This window comes from Pteropus medius, unplaced genomic scaffold, assembly GCF_902729225.1.
Source record: "Pteropus medius unplaced genomic scaffold, Ma_sr-lr_union100, whole genome shotgun sequence".
Lineage (NCBI taxonomy): Eukaryota > Metazoa > Chordata > Mammalia > Chiroptera > Pteropodidae > Pteropus > Pteropus medius.
In genome coordinates, this window is record NW_024352783.1 from 8027615 (window position 1) to 8044910 (window position 17296).

The following is a 17296-nucleotide window of genomic DNA, read 5'->3' on the forward strand; positions in this document are numbered from 1 at the left end:
CACACAGGCCCCAGTATGGAGCCCTAAAAATGAGAGACATTCACTAAGTAGGTGCTGAATTAATGGGTGAATACAAAATGAAACTATAAAGGAATGACAATCCTTTTCCTGTAAGACTTATAAAATGTCTCTAAACAACTGCAAAAAAAAAAAAATCCCCAAATTGATTTCAGGATGAGAACTCCATTGCCACAGATACAGTGCCTTCTAGTATTATTACCATGAAATAATATTCACGATGACATGTAAGAATCATAAAAATTAATCTCATTTACTTATAAAATGCTTGAGAAAGAGTTTCTAAAATTATTCAACACCAAATCTCTAAAATCATCTACTGCTTCATCTCGTTTCCTGAATTTATTCCTGAATGATGGCTTTTAAAATTTTTGGTATATATCCTACTTTCATAGTAATGGTATATAACACTTTACATTTTTATGGTTTAAGATGTCAGATACCTCAATTGAAACATAATAATAAATAAATAAATATGTTAGATGCTTCGAAAAGTGGTAGCTGATGGTAACCACAGATTTAGGGACCCAATGATTTCAAGTATCTAGTCTAAGTACCTAATCTTTTTCCTAACCTTTTCTGTTTCTTTTTTCCTAACTGAAACCCCTAAGTCAGGTGGGACAAGGGGCAAAGCCTTATGATGTCAGTCGCACAGCGTCCAAGGCAGCAGGCAGGCAGCAGGCACAGCGTCCAAGGCAGCAGGCCAGTTCTGACTCATTCTGTTCTACTTCCTCTAAGAACAATGCAAGAACTGCAGGGCACTCTGCCCCACCACCCAGCAAAACCCCAATGCCCTCCACAAACATGCTTCTGTGCACTTGCACTGTTGAGACCAGGAGGGAGGGGAAAAACCCTCTCTCCCAGCACTGCTGAGTGTAGATACAAAAAGGTATCCCCCTTCCCATGACAAAAGTCCCTGACCCCGGTGCAGAGGTAGGCCCCCTCACCATATCCACTATCTCCTCTGCTCATTATACTTTAGCCACACTGGCCTTTGGACCAAAGGAAAATATAAACAAGGAAGATGCACCAGCTCTGCAAACTCAAGAGAGGCAGCCTCCACATGTCACACAAACTCCATGTGCTGCACAATGTATATTGCGAATGGAACTTAACAGTAGAAACTACAGAGGGTCATCTCACAAGTCCCCTTGCTGAGAAAGTGGCTTAACAATTCAAGAATTGTGGTAGAAGTATCCCACCCACATCCCTAATTCCAGTTCAGAGGTGAGAGTGCTGGCATCAACTCTTCCGTACCATCATAGTCCACCACCATAGTAACAGGCTCTCTAGCCAGTGCTGTCCATGAGTTACATGATGGGACTTCCTCAAATGGCCTGTTTTCCCTTCAATAATTTAATCACAACTGCTTAATTTCTATTCCCCTGAAAGATACGTATTCATCCCTATTCGTTCCTCATCACCCATCTGTACCACTCACCACATCAGAGACAGGGTACCCTCAGGATGCCCGAGCTGTCTGGGCTAGTTTCTGACAGTATGTATATGGGGTGTGGGAACAACCAATTTAATAATGAAAGTAAATGTTCAACTTGGCAAAATATAGAACTTATATATGCAAAAAACCAAGACTGAACTCTGGTTCCTTTCTTATTCTTGCTCTAAGATGGCAGTCTTCTCCTCTGATATGGTACCTTCAGAGGCCTATGGCTTCTGACAGACTCACAAAGGACCCCTGCCAGGTAGAATCGGATTTTCTATAATGACAGTAATCTGAAAAGGCAACCCTAAGTCATGAGAGCTTAGAGTTCAGAGTAGTAGGGTCTCAACTGAATCCCAACCATGTTGAGTGCTGCAGCCCAGGTATGTTGGTAGGCCAGTTGGGAGAGCCCTGTCTGGCTGGCAGTCTGTCTGTCTGAGGAACTAGAGAGCTTCCTGGGAGAACTCTCATTGTAGGGGATGAGGGAGGCAGGCAGGAATTGGGCCAGCAAGACAACATTTCTTAAGCTCTTTCCTTAAGAAATTCTGAAGTCTCCCACTGTACCCATTGTGTCTTTGGGAACATCCTGGAGATTTGGCTCTCTGGCATTTCCTAGTTACAAAGAAACCATGGCGGTGGGGGACTCAGTGGTGGTGGAGTAGTAGTGTGCCAGGGCTTCTGTGGTCCCAAGAACTGTGGAAAGGTGTATGCAAGGTGGTGGGTAGGAAGGCCCTGGGTACAGTGCACAGCCATTCTAGAAAATACCCTGGTGGGGGAAGGGGAGGGACAGAAGAGAGAGGCCACATAGCAGTTGAGCCTGTTAGCAGTCTGTGTTAGCTCTTGGGACTACCAGGAATAAATGAAGGGAAGATAGAACTTTTCTAGAGCTTCTATGGGCATAGAGGGTTCAGGGACTTAAACTTGCATCTACATTGTCCCCCTGGTTGCCCTAGAGTCATGGTAGATACCCGCTCTGAGTAACTGGCAAGCCTATCCTTTGCACAGGCTATGAGAATCTGCCATTGGTCTGGATTTCCTTATTGTTACCGGATTAAGTTAAATCACTGAATGCAGCTGATTTCTTTTTTGTTTTTGCATTCCTAAAATATTCTTTTCTAACCCACAGGCTTTAGCTATTTTCCTGTAGTGCCAGCTGGCTAATGAAAGCAACTGCTGTGCTTTGCAGGGTTAATTTATTCAGTGCCTGGAATATGCCCTATCTTTCCCCGGCACACCATGCTTCTAGTATTGTGTTTTAAATATATACAATAGCTACAAATATGAGGGATAATGTTATAGCCTGCTCCTGGGATTACCTCATCTTTACGTGTCCCTAGCATGGTGCTTGGGAGTGTGATCTATCCCTAGAGTGGGTGCGAAAGACAATAAGGAACAGCAAGCACTGTGGTTGCTCCCTAAGGATGGGCTTTTTGTAATACAAATGTGTCTAACTGACTTTCAGTGAAGAAAGACAGTCCCCTTGTCCCTCAAAGAACACTGCAAGAGCTGTGTTATAAGCCGCCCCCACCTTCTCTTTGTTTCAGGGTAAGGCACACAGCATGCTTTGTGCACTCCTACCGGGCGCCTTGCACTCTAACCTCAGCCCAGCAAATGACTGGCAGCTGCTCTATCCTCTAGTTTCCAGGCCTCCCCATGGTCACTTGATGCCCAGAACGAAGGGCTTCCCACCCCTGATTCCCACTTTCAACCTAACTCCTGCTGTCCTATAAAACTCAGTTCCTGGCCCCTTGTCCTAGGAACAGTCCAGCTTCTCTACCACAGTGAGCAACCACAGCATCCCTTATACCAGTCTAACATTCTGTTGACTTGTTTGTCTCCCATCCTCAACTCCTCAAATGATCCTTCAGCAAAACTCTGTCTCATTCCTCTATGGTTCCATTGCTCTGGGCCCAGTGTCTGGTCCATAATAAATATTAGTTAAAGATGGAACATAGACCTAAACATGAAACCTAAATAAAACTAGAAAAGTGCTAGAAGAAAACAGGAGAAAATCTTTGTGACTTTTTGAGTTAGGCAAAGATTCAGATGCAACACTGAAAGCATGGTCTATAAAATAAATTTTAAAAAACTCTGATAAACTGGACTTCATCAAAATTTAAAGCTTCTGCTCTTCAAAAGACATTGTCAAGAAAATGAAAAGACAAGACACAGACTAGAAGGGAAGAATCTGCAAAATACAAAATTGATCAAGGACTTGATTCCTGCATTTATAAAAAACTCACAAAATTCAATAATAACAAAACGCACAACTCAATGTAAAATGGTCAAAGATTTAAACAAATATTTTGTCAAAGAAGATATACAGATAGCAAGTAAGCACATGAAAAGATGTTCAACAGCATTATTCATTAAGTAAATGCAAATTGAAATCACAAGGAGATATTACTATATATCTATTAGAATGGCTAGAAATTAAAAGAAAAGAAAACAAAATCGAGTGCTGGCAAGGATATAGACCAACTGGAACTCTCATTCTCTACTGGTGGAAATGCAAAATGGTATAGCTGTTTTGTAAAACAGTGTAGCAGTTTCTTATAAAATTCCTAGTTGTAACACCTGGATCAAGTTGTCACACCTGGAAAAATACTACATAGTATATGGTTCCATTGATATGAAATTCTAGAAGAGGCAAAAATAATGTAGAGTGACAGAAGGCTGGGTGATCAGTGCTTGCCTGGGGCCAGGGGGTGGGGAGGGTACTGATACCTGGGAAAGGGACTTTCCATAAGGGGACACAAAGGGAGCTTTTTAGGGTGATGAAAAAGTTCAATATCTTGCTTGTAGTGGTGGTTCCTTGGGTGTATACATTTACCAAAAGTCATTAAATTGCACATTTAAATGAGGCATTTGTTGAGACTCAGAATCTAGAAAACTGATTAGGATCCTGTCACTGTCCTTCATCCCCTCTATATCTAGCCAGTCATCAAGTCCTATAACTCGAATTCCAAAATATCTCCTGATCTTCCTCTGCTCTTTATTCCCAGTGCTTCACATCATACTGGGATCAGAATTACTGCTGGTTTCCCTACCTATAGTCAAGGCAATTCCACCGTCTGCCGCCATGCTGCTAGTAGGTTTTCTAAAACATATACCCACTTATGTCCCCCGTCTGCTTAAAAACCTTCCACCACGCCCCCCCCTTTCAGGATGAAGACCAAATTCCATATGTCAGGCTTCTCACAACCTCGCACCCACCCCGCAGCCCTACTTCTAACCATTCTCTCATATACCCACTGCAGAGACCTGCTCCTGCACCGGACTGTTTGCTCCCTGAAAGCACCATGATACCTTGCAACTCCAAGCCTTCACACATTCCACCCCCTGGCTGCAACATTCTCCCATTCCCTCAGCCCGTTAACTCCTACTCATCATTCCAGGCTAAGCTGAAGCATCCCTGACTAAGTAATCTTTCTGCTCAGTCTGATCCACTACTGGATTAGATACCCCTCCTTTTAACGTTGGCACCCGTAATGCTGCACTATAACCGCTTTAACTGGTTTGTCTGTCTCTTACCTAAGCATCCAGAGTGGGCGCCATATTTTTCGCCTCTGGATATTTGAAATCAAGCGGATCCCTACACACAGAAAGTGCTCAATAAGTGTTTCTGGGTATTTCTGATGAATTAATGAATGAATACTAAAAAACAGTGTTAGTCCACCGACAGGCTCCGATGCATGAAAAGAGGGAGACGCTTGAGGATAAAGTGGTATTTGACCTTAAGTCTTATTATAGGCTGAATGGTGTCTCAACTGCCCTGCCCCCGGCACAAATTCATATGTTGAAGCCCTAACCCCAGCACCTCGGAATATGACTGTACTTGAAGTTATAAAGAGGTAATTAAGGAAAAACAAGATCATTGGTATGGGCCCTAATCCAATTACTGATGTCATAAGAAAAGGATTGGGACACAGACCTGGAGGGGAGACCATGTGAAAACACAGGGAGAAGACGGCCATCTATAAGCCAAGAAGAGAGGCCTCAGAAAGAACCAACCCTGATAACACCTTGATCTTGGACTTTTAAATTTCCATTGTTTAAGCCATCCAGGCTGTGGTACTTTGTTATGGTAGCCCTGGCGAACTCGTACAGTTTGGATGGGGAGAAGTTGATAAGTGAACACTGGAAGAAAGGGCTTTCAAGGTGAGCAGCACACCCAAAGGCAGGTAAAGTGTATTATAGGACGTGTACATGAGCTTGGTTTAGTTTGGCAGAAGTGGTTGAGCGCTGTAGGGAATATTGGAAGAAGGGTTGGCAGCAGACCGTGGAGGTCAAAAGCCAGGTTAAGGAGTTTAGACTTTACTCTGTAGGCCAGAGTGCTTCATCCTCATGTGACTGATGGCAATTCAGTATTGTCTGTGACTGAAGTAAGCAGCTAGCTGGCAAGACCATGAAGCAGGCACTGGGATATCAAATATTTGTTAATTTAAAAGTTCTCTTTGTAATTTTAATGTGAGATACTCAAAACCACACATCATGGCTCTTTTGTGAAAAGTCAGAGCATTGACAAGAGCAACAAATACTGGTATCCTGACAACCAGAAGGGCCATATGCCATTGACTCTCCGTGCAGGCTATACTGCTAATGCACACAATCTTCTTCCAACCTGGCTCACCCTTATCCACAGCACTCTTCGTAAAACATAGGTCAGATCCTGTCACTCCTTTGCTCAAAATCCTCCCACAGGCCCCTATATCCAGTAAAATCCAAGCCCTCGCAACCATGGTTCACAAATACTGCCCTCAGGTCCTTACTACTCCAGCCTCTCCTCCTGCTCCCCCTTCATTCCTTGCCCTTCCCTGCACTGGGAATAGGAAAGTCAGGCCCAAAAGAAATCATGGGGATTTGCTAGCTGATACAATCCAATAGCTGACAACCATTTTATCCGTTTGTTCACTCAACAGACCCTTCTGGAGCACATGCTGTGTCTCAGGCAATGTGAAGGCAACACATACAGGAATAGACAAACATAACCCCTGCTCAGCTGGGGTTCATGGTCCAGAGCAGGTGACTATCAAATAGTCCTGAAAATACAAGATTTCAACTGGAACTCAAGGGGGTCACACAGTGCTATTAGAGCTTATCCTAGGAAAAGTATGATCAAGTCAGGGAGGAAAGCCTGAGAAGGTTCCGTGAGGAAAAGACATTCCCAGGATAATAGGCATTAACTAGATGAGAAAGTGGAGAACATAGACAGGCAGAGGTAATAGAAAGATAAGGGAAAGAAATACTGTGGCAGGAAAGCAAGCCTGGGAGACTCAAAGACTCTGTGGTTGCAGAAATGAGGGCAAGAGGGAGCCTTATGGCACCAGGCTAAAGCAGGAGAGAGTCCTTGGGGACCAAGCCTCACCGCCCTGAGCCCGTCAATGCCCGTCATCTCCTGGCAATGGCCAAGGAGATGATCAAATTGTCAGCAGGCCATAGCAATTCATAAAAGCTGTTGCAGCACCTCCCAGTGTTTGGGCTCCTCTCATGTAGTCAAGGCTCCCAAGTAGCAGAGGTGATTCCAGGACTCTGGCAATCCTTCCTTTACTGATGCACAGACCTCTCCATCAATGAAATTAATGACAGATCTTGGCATGCAGTGGGTACCAGAGAGGTTCTCAAGCCCGAAGGCTCAGTAAACACTTACATTTACAACCCAGACCGTTGCCCTAGGAACTTGCCCTTTTTCTACTTGACTGCATACATCCCTCCCCAGATCCTCTGCTGCCTCCCTATGGGGCCACTGATTAGGTCACTTCCTTCAGGCACTCGAGGCTCTCCTCATTACAAGGAGGCCCATTACTGCAGCACCAGGTGTGGCTCCCAAGGCTGTTTCAGAGGGACCCTGTCTCCCTGGCTGCCGCACATTCCTGGCTTACCTCACTCTTGTGATTGTACAAAATAAATAAGTGCTCTCCAGTCTCCTCTTATTTCATATCTTTCTTGCAGCATCCTCCCTAAATTCACTGAGTAGAGTGTCATTTTCTTACTGGCTAAATGTCTTTCCATATGTAGCATCACTTTGTGATCAGAGCAACCCTGTAGGCCTTACAGACCACATTACCAACAACGTTTTATTTTAACTTTTAAAGTTAGCATTATTTCATTTTCATTGTTTCTCATTTACAGTAAGTTACAAAGCTTCCTTTTAAAATATGTTAATAATGTAAGTCAGCTTTAGGAACTTTAATGAGTAAGTGATGGTAAGTGGCTCTGGCAAAAAATTGTGAAAAGAGGAACTAAATGTCTAAAATCAGGAAAACAGTAGTCTCAGTGAAAGGAATGAAGAAATGGCAGTAGGGATGAAAAGAAGGGGGTGAAATTTGAGAGATTTGAGTGATGGAATCAGCATGAGTTTCCAAGTGGTAGCATGTGGCCAAAGGAGAGGGAGCCTCAAAGAAGATGCTGATGTTTCACCCATCTTCTTAGAATAGCCTCATGGCTGCCCCCTCTTGAGCACACGTCTACAGGAGCTCTTGTCTATTATTCTCCATTACGGCCCCCTATTTGGTAGCTTCATAGCAATGCTCACAATCAATTTTAATGTGTCTGCTGCACCCACAAGCTGGCACATTTTCTCTTCTGCTCACCCTTGTTTCCACAGGGCCTACCACACTGCCTGGCTAGAACCAGGTGCTAGATAGCTGCTAAATGAATAACAAGATGGATGGCTATTTTGAACTCTGCATGATGGCTTTTTAAAATAGAGATAAGGAACACATCTGAAAAGGGAAGTGAAGAGCATAGTGAGTCTGGGGTGGACTCTACAAGTCGTGCTTGTGGGGATGGCTTATATGTAGCATGAAAACAGGGACCGAACTGTTTAGAGGTCAGTGCTTATCAATGTAGCAACTTTGCCTCTATGCCTCTCAAACTGAGTTTTCTCAACCAGTTTCTTGTTTCTTTTCCTAAACATAAGTTAAAACCCATAGAGAATGTTAAAACACTGTCCCCCAAATGCTCACTCTTCCTAAAATTTGTCATGTACTTTCTCAATCCTGAGCCTTTACATGTAGGTTCATGCTCTTTAAAATTTTCTTACCTCTGGAAAAATGTCTATTCATTTATTTACACAAATAATAGACGAATACAGACTCATAAAAAATTCAAACACAGAAGTATGTCTAGCAAAAGGTGAGAGATGTGGTACATATATACAATGGAATATTACTTGGACATAAAAAAGAGTGACATCTTACCATTTGCGACAACATGGATACACAAAAAGATTACTGTACTGAGTGAAATAGGTCAGACAGAGAAAGACAAAACCATATGATTTCGTTTATATGCGGAATCTAAAGAGCAAAATAAATGAACAAACAAAACAGAAATAGACTCATAGATACATTTAAAACCCAGACCATTGCCCATTTCAATGGTTGCCAGATGGGAGGAGGGTTAGGGGGTGATGAAAAAGGTGAAGGTATTAAGAAGTATAAATTGGTACTTACAAAATAGTCATGGGGATGTGAAATGCAGCATAGGGAATATAGTCAATAATATTGTAATAACTATGTATAGTGCATGGTGAGTACTAGACTGATCGGGGGGATCACTTTGTAAATTATATAAATGTCTAACAACTATACTGTATACCTGAAACTAACATAAAATAATATTGAAGGTCAACTGTAATTTTAAAAAAATTTTAATTAAGTTAAAAAAAAAGTGAAAGAGACCTTGCTCTAATTCTATTTCCTTCTCTAGAAGTAACATAGTAAACAGCTTGATATTACATGTCTAGTACTTTTAAAAAATAAATTTTATATACACACGAATACATAGTTTAGCTTTCTTAACATGAATAATAAAAAATTTAAGGTAAATACGATTATATGCCTACTTAAAAAGATACATTAAAGTACAGTAAAGTACTATTCTAAGATACATTAAAGGTATGCACATTTTATATTTGGTAGCTTTTGGAAAATTACCATTAGTAAAATCTTCACTAATTCTTGTTCCTATTAGTTGTGACTGCCAGTGCCCATCTCCGTATATTCTCTTTGACACCGTATGTTATTTATGTTTTCATTTTTTCCCAATATGTTGCAGGGAAAATGATATTTCATTATTATTTCAATTTGCATTTCCATGATCCTCAGTGAGGTTGAATATTATGTTTACTGGCCATTTGCATTTCTTCTGTGAATTACCTGTTTATAAAAATAAGTATAAATTGCAGTTTATAAATTGCTTTTTCCTATTTTTTCTTTGTATGTTTATCTTTTTCTAATTGATTTGCAGGAATTCTTTTATAGTGGTATGTACATTGCATATATTTGTCACTTGCCTGTCTCTCAGTGTACCAAGTTTTTAATGTATATAGAGTCAAATGTGTAATTCTTCCTCTGTCTCCCAAGATTATATGAAAGGTTGTCTTGGACCATAAAGGGAAAGAATGACACATTTGACTCTATATGAGAAATATATAATGCACATTTATGTATATAAAAACACACATAGGTAAGTTAAATACTCTCCATATATATCTATATACATCAAATACTTTTTGAGTGTTCTTTTTAAATTTAGCTTTTATTTCCTCACTCCAACAACCCATAGAGTGGACACTATGACTATTCCCATTTTACAATTAATAAGACTAAGGGACATAAATAAAGACAGCGATCTGTCTCCAGAGCCCATGCTCTTAATAAAACTTCATTTTGAATTTTTGACAAAAAAGTCAAAAATATACAGTGGAGAAAGAAAAGCCTCTTCAATAAACGGTGCTGGGAAAACTGGAAAGCCACGTGCAAAAGAATGAAACTAGACTGTTGCCTATTACCACACACCAAAATTAACTCAAAATGGATTAAGGACTTGACTATAAGACCTGAAACAATAAAATGCATAGAAGAAAACATAAGAACTAAACTCAAGGACCTTGGACTTAAAGAGGATTTTATGAATTTGATCTCAAAGGCAAGAGAAGTAAAAGCAAAAATAAATGAATGGGACTACATCAAACTAAAAAGCTTCTGCTCAGCAAAAGAAACCATCAACAAGGTAAAGAGAGAACCACCCAAATAGGAAATATATTTGCAAGCAATGCCTCTGATAAGGGCCTAATATCCAAAATATACAAAGAATTCATATGATTCAATAACAACAAAAACACAAATGATCCAATCAAAAAATGGGCAGAGGACCTAAACAGACACTTCTCCCTAGAGGACATACAAATGGCCAACAAATACATGAAAAGATGCTCAACATCGCTAGCTATTAGGAAAATGCGAATCAAAACCACAATGAGATACCATCTCACACCTGTTAGAATAGCTATAATCAACAGGACAAGTAATAACAAATGCTAGAGAGGATGCGGAGAAAAAGGAACCCTCATATACTGCTAGTGGGACTGCAAATTGGTACGGCCACTATGGAAAACAGTATGGAGTTTCCTCAAAAACCTAAGAATGGATCTGCCATATGATCCAGCAATCCCTCTATTGGGTATTTACCCCAAAGACTTGAAAACTCATATTTGTAAAGATATTTGCACACCGATGTTCATACCAGCATTATTCATAATGGCCAGGACATGGAAGCAACCAAAGTGTCCTACGATAGATGATTGGCTAAAGAAGCTGTGGTACATATATACAATGGAATATTACTCAGCCATAAGAAGAGATGAAATACTGCCATTTGCAACAACATGGATGGACCTTGAAATAATCATACTAAGCAAAATAAGTCAGACAGAAAAAGTTGAAAATAACATGGTATCACATATATGCGAGATATAAAACTGAAAGCAACAAATGAACAGGGCAAACACACAGAGACTCATGGACATAGACAATGGACTAGTGGTTACCAGAGGGGAGGGAGTGGGGGAGGAGGGGGAAGGTAGACAGGAGAAAATAAATAAATAAATAGATAGACAAATAAATAAATAAATAGATGGATAGCTAGATAGATAGATAAAGAATTTTTAAAAACTTCATTTGACTCAATGTCAGTTCATACAACTCATTCTCTCTACGCATTATAAAACAACAAAAATTAATGCAATTTGATAATGGCACAGAAAGTTAGTTCCTGTAAATAAAACAGATGATCCAGAAATATCATTTAACACAGAAAAACTGAAGTTATAAAAGTACAAAATAATAAAATATTAGAGAACAAACATTGCTCATAAATGGTATTGGAAAAACTGCTTAGCATAATTTTTTTAAGTTAGTTTAAATCCACTTTTCATGTCAGCCATGAAAGTAAAAACTAGAAGGAAAAATCCCTTAAAAAAGGATAATTTAGATCACTAAATTAGTAAGAAGAATTAGAAAAAAAGTGGACGGACTTAGATATATAAAAATGTTAAATGGCTGCATGTTTCTAAAAAAACTCATTTTAAAAAGGTATATAATAGTCTGGGGAAAATAACTGACAAAAAATATGGCAAAGAAATCTTATTAAAAAGTCATATAAATTGATGAATAATAGAAAGGCAATAAAATCCTAATAAATAAATGAACAAATAAGTACAACTCGTAAATAAGTGTGTGAAAAAAATATTCAGCTTGACTACATTTAAAAATATGCAAAATTACAAAAGAGGGGTCCTGTTTTTGCCTAGTCTTTTATCGTTGTTTTTGTTTTTATGATACTGTCACTGGTGGAATGGATAAATTAAGCTGGTACTCTCTCATGGAGTGTCGACAGAAAGCAATTTAGCAACGCGTACAAGGCACCATTAAAATATTCATGTATTTTTTACCCAGTAATCCCATGTCTGAGAATCTAGTCTACAGATCTAGTCCAAAAGCATGAGTAAAGTTGTATGGGCAAGAAAGTTACTGAAGTATTACTTATAATAGGAAGAAAGAACAGTGGAGAGAGAGAGAGAGAAAAAGAAAGGGAGAAAAGGAGAAAAGAAAGAAAAGCAAGAAAAGCAATGCAAATTTGAAGAACAGAGAATAAATAGTTAAGTAATTTATAGAAAAATGACTTACTAGAACATTATACACTCTTAAAAATAATTGTGAAACCAGTATAAAAAATCTTATACTATAATATCTAGTTGGACAGGTAGAAAGAAATATTGAGATTTTAAGTTGTTTCAAGGCATGGGATTGAGTCATTATTTTCTCTAATTTCTTAACTTACTCTGGATTTAAAAAGACCTAAATTCCAATCCCAGCTACTCCATTCTACCCACCAGTCTATCTGACTAACCTTAACCAAGTTACATCACCTTTCTATGCCTCAGTTTGCTCACCTATAAAGTGAAGATTATAAATGTAAACACCTCATTGAACTACTGTGAGAATCAAATGAGATAATGCTTCTGAAGAACTTGACTGCTGTACCTACCAAACAGTAAGCACTCAAAAATGCTATTTTTATTATTAAAAAGATTTCACGTTTTAAAACTAAAATTAAAATGAGGGGAAAAGATACTTCACATGGAGTGGCTTTTTTTTTCAACTGCAAGTTTAGTATTGTTAATTTTGACTTCCTCTACTTTTGTGGGTTTCTCCTGCTAAGAACAGACAACACTTACATATAAACTCAGTTGGCAAGAGAAAGATTAAAGGAAGTGAAACGGCTACTCTAAACTAGAACCATGTAAAAATATATAGTCTATGGAGTTTAGTTGTAAAGGAACAAACGGAGTCATATTAGTGACGACTAAAGTAGAAGAAGCAAATGCATGTCTTTACATTTGCGTTCTAATTAGGTGAGGGAATCACATTTCTTGAGTAAACTTAAAATATGGACTTCCTATATTACTGGGCTAAATATTTTATTCTAATAAGAAATTAGCTCAGTGGAAAAAGGAAATAAAAATCTCAAACTTAATTTCTAGAAAACAGAGCGGTGAAGAGACTTTTCAAAATAGTTTGAATCCCTTATGGGGGCTAATAGGAGTAGGACAAAATACTGCCTACACAGAAACCAAATAAAAAATAACTTCCTAGAAAAGCCTCTATCTTTGTCATATCTTTGAAATTCAGCCATGTAGGCCTCCTAAACATAATGTTTGGTCCAGATAGCAAGCACTGGGACATTATTGGGCCCTCCGTTAGATGAGAAGGCATACTCCGAAGTGCTGATCTTCAGGGGTAGAAGGCTCTAGAACCTTTGGGGGCCTAAGAACCAGTCAAGTGGGCAGTTCTCTCTACAGGACTTTAGATTTTCCACACCTGGTAAGAAGAATGCACAGAAAGCCTTATTCACCTTAGTTGTGAAAAATAGATCTCCACACGGCTAGTAATTAGTATCCGTAGAGAGGATTTCTTTTCCAAAGAACGGTATACATTAAACTTTCAGTTAGCATTAATTATCCTAACTTTGCAAGATGAAAAAATAACAGGCAATACAAAAAGACTATTTTTCAAGATGTCGGAAAATGAGTTTCAAATTCATTTTTGGCCCCCCAAAAACATGCATGTAATATTAGATTATCTAGTTCATGAACCACAAATGAATGTATTAATAATAATGCCTTAGTCATATCAAGATCCACTGGGTACGTTTGACAGTACACCTAAAGCCAAAGAACCTCTCCCCCCAGATAGAGCTATTCTAAGATTTTCCATCCCTATCTTAAATAATAACTAACTGTGTACTTACTGCAAAACCTTTTGCTTCTCGTGCTTCTCTGGAGCTGCTGACCTCGATCAGCAAGTCAGCCACACTATTCTGGCGTTTGGTGCTGGCCAGGGAGGAAAACCACAAGAGGCTGAGGCAGTAAGCATTTGAGCAATGCTTCACTCAGGAAGCAGGCGGGCTCTGCTTTCCAGGGCCTCTGACAGCCTCTCCCTCTGTCTCTCATAGTCTCTCATAATCTCTCTCTCTGTAATCTCTCTCTCTAATCACCTATATATATATCCCACCCACCCTCTCTCTCTCTCTCTCTCTCTCTCTCTCTCTCTTTCTCTGTCTCCCATCTCTGTCTCTCAGCACACAGAGCACAAAATCATTTCTATCCTACTGGTTCCTGAATACTTAATGTGTATCTCTCTAAAACATAAGGATTTGAGATGTACACTGACTAGTTTCTTCCTGTTTGCTCCCCGAAATATCAAAGAGAATAAAGAAAAAAAAAATAGCCAATCTGTTCTTCAGAAATGAATCTGCCCTGAAGCCTCAGGGCCCCTCACTTACATGACCTGTAGGTTGTAGAATGTTCTAGTTAGGATGGAGAACTCCGGTAACAATCAAGAAGCATTTCAAAGCAGGCAGTTCCGATAAGCTGACTCAAGGGATCTTGGAGGTAAGGCATGTGGATCTCCAAGGCTCTGGTAATTTGTTAGAATTTCTTTTTCATTCTAAGTAAATACTTTTATACCTAATTTTGAATTCAGAGAGCTCCAAAATTATACGAGCACTCTCAGAAAATCTGGGGTCCACGTGCCCTGCCACTACATGTAGCCCACAAGCCCAATGACAATGATCTCCTGCCAACAGGAAGCAAGCATGCTGCACGGGAAAAATAAATGGAAGAAATTTTTTGCAGGGAAACAAGCTACATGTATTATATCCACACTCACCAAAAACTGGAGTCATCAGGGCTAGGCTGAGCTTAGTCACTGCCATAAGTTGAATTTAATTGCTATTTTACTGGATAGTAGGTGCGAAAAGCATCCTAGCTCTTTCATGGCAGAGGGCTCTCAGCAGGCATATGAGTTTGCAGAGCCTCAGTGACACTGAATCCTTGATGTTCACTATAGTTCCATCCCCCACATGCAGACTGCCATTCTAATCACAGACCAGAGTAAAGAGCTGTCCTCACACAGCTTAGTGCTGGCCTTCCCCATCCAGGAGTATTATTACAACTCTGGCCCCACGTCCCCCTGGCAAATGCTGCCACCTTTGGTGGCCCTCCCTCTTTGCCTTAAATAAAGCAAGAGGCATAATGCTGGGACCTGCCATCGCTCAGATATATCCACCTTCTTGAGAGTCAGGGGCATACAGGGACTTACTTTATCTGAGTGTTTCTCCAGTGCGTGGCAGCATGGCACAGACACTGAAGGTGGTAGTGATTGGGACTTTGCAGATGACAGAATTCCAATTCAACCTTGCTTAAGTAAAATGCAAATTTATTGTCTTGATGAACTGGAAAGTCTAGGGATGAATTCAAGCTGGCTTTAAGCTTGGGGTGCTAATGTCACTGGAAATCTGTTTTTCATTATCTCTTGGCTCTGCTCCCTTAAGTTCACTTCATTCAAACACAGGAACTCTTGGGATGGGAAAACCTTTCCCAGGAGCATTCCAGGATAGAGGTCTTTGGAATTCAAGAACTCAGAAGAAGGAAGACACTCCTCAGAAAAAACCCTAGTGTGATATTGTCCAACCCAGTGGCCAGAGAGAGGGACACAGGTGATTGAGACCCCTCTAGTTATGAGAAGAGTAGTTCCCAAAAGGAAAAATGCTGGATAAACAAAAAAGTATGAGCTAGTCACCCACTAGTGACTTGGATTATTAAGACTTTCATGTGATCCTGTCTTACTTCCCCAATTGGACTGTAAATGTATTAATAGAAGGATCTATACAAAATGTTAATTAACAGTGATTATCCCTGGAATTGTGGGTCATTTATGTTTTAAACTTACATTGTATCTTCTAAATTTTCTAAAACAAGTAGATATGAAATTGTATAATAAAATTATATAATGAGATAGATTATTTCATGCTAAACAAATATCCTATGTACAAAGTAAAATATATATATAATATTTATGAACAAATCTGGTAAGAAAATTGCAGTCACCCTCAAAAAATCTATAACATTTTACCGAATGATAAAAAAGAGGACTGGATGAAAAAACGTACCATGTTCTCCAAATGAGATATTCATTCTCCACAAAATAATTTTATAAATGTGTTGTAATTTCAGTAAAATTCTAATAGGACTAGAAGTGTGAAAAAATTCTTTATAAATTATCATAAAATTCACCTCATAAAATAATTAATTCTTCTCTGTAAAAGAAAATTCTTGAAAAAAAATAATGAAAGTGGATTTGTACTCCTAGATATTAAAATAGATGAGAAAAGTAAAATAATTACAATAGTATGGTTCAGGAATAGAAAGAAAATCAGTGAATCATAACAAAGCACCAAAAGAAGAATTTAGGTTATGATAAAGATGGCATTCCTAATCTGAGGATAAAAAATTCATTGTTTTTTAAATGGCGCTGGGAAAATTAGCTAATCATTTACGAAAAAAATATAGACTCCTACCTCACACCATATACCCAAATGAATTCTGATGGACTAAAGATTTAAGTGGAAAAAAAGAGAAGCGTTATAAGAGCTAGAAGAAAATAGAGGGGATTATATATCTTGACACGGTGAGAAAGGCCTCTCTGAACCCACATACTAAAGCAGAATACATAAAGAAAAAACAGATTTGACTACTTGAAAGTCAAAACCCTCTGCAAATAAAAAAAATACTATAGAGGGAGGTAGATAGAGGTAAGGGAGGGATCAAATATTTGGTGGCAGAAGGAAATTTGACTTTGGATGGTGAACACACAATGCAATATACATATGATATATTATTGAATTGTACACTTGAAATCTATTTGCTTTTATTAACTAATGTCACCCCAATAATATTATTTAAAATAAATAAATAAATAAATAAATAAATAAATAAATGAAACTATAAACAAAATGTAAATACCAATGACAAGACGAGATGAACATCTGAGCATAACCTTTGGTTTAGTTATTCCGTTTGTAGGAATGTATCCTATGATGTGCAAGAGTTAAAGCTTATCTTTGATTATAACAATGACAATAAAGAAAATAATTAAAAGTCTAATCGGTCAGATTATGATATATCCACATAGTTTAAATATTATACAG

At 38.9% G+C, this 17296-nt stretch overlaps 1 protein-coding gene across 1 annotated transcript in view; it reads right to left on the bottom strand.

Moving 5' to 3' along the window:
- Window positions 1–14146, bottom strand: part of SPECC1 (sperm antigen with calponin homology and coiled-coil domains 1) — a 189548-nt gene extending 175402 nt beyond the window's left edge. Inside the window, exon 1 of the mRNA XM_039847476.1 lies at window positions 14057–14146. The gene's annotated coding sequence lies outside the window, so the exon portion shown is untranslated. The remainder of the gene's footprint in view (window positions 1–14056) is intronic.
- Between the last annotated feature and the right edge of the window lie 3150 nt (window positions 14147–17296).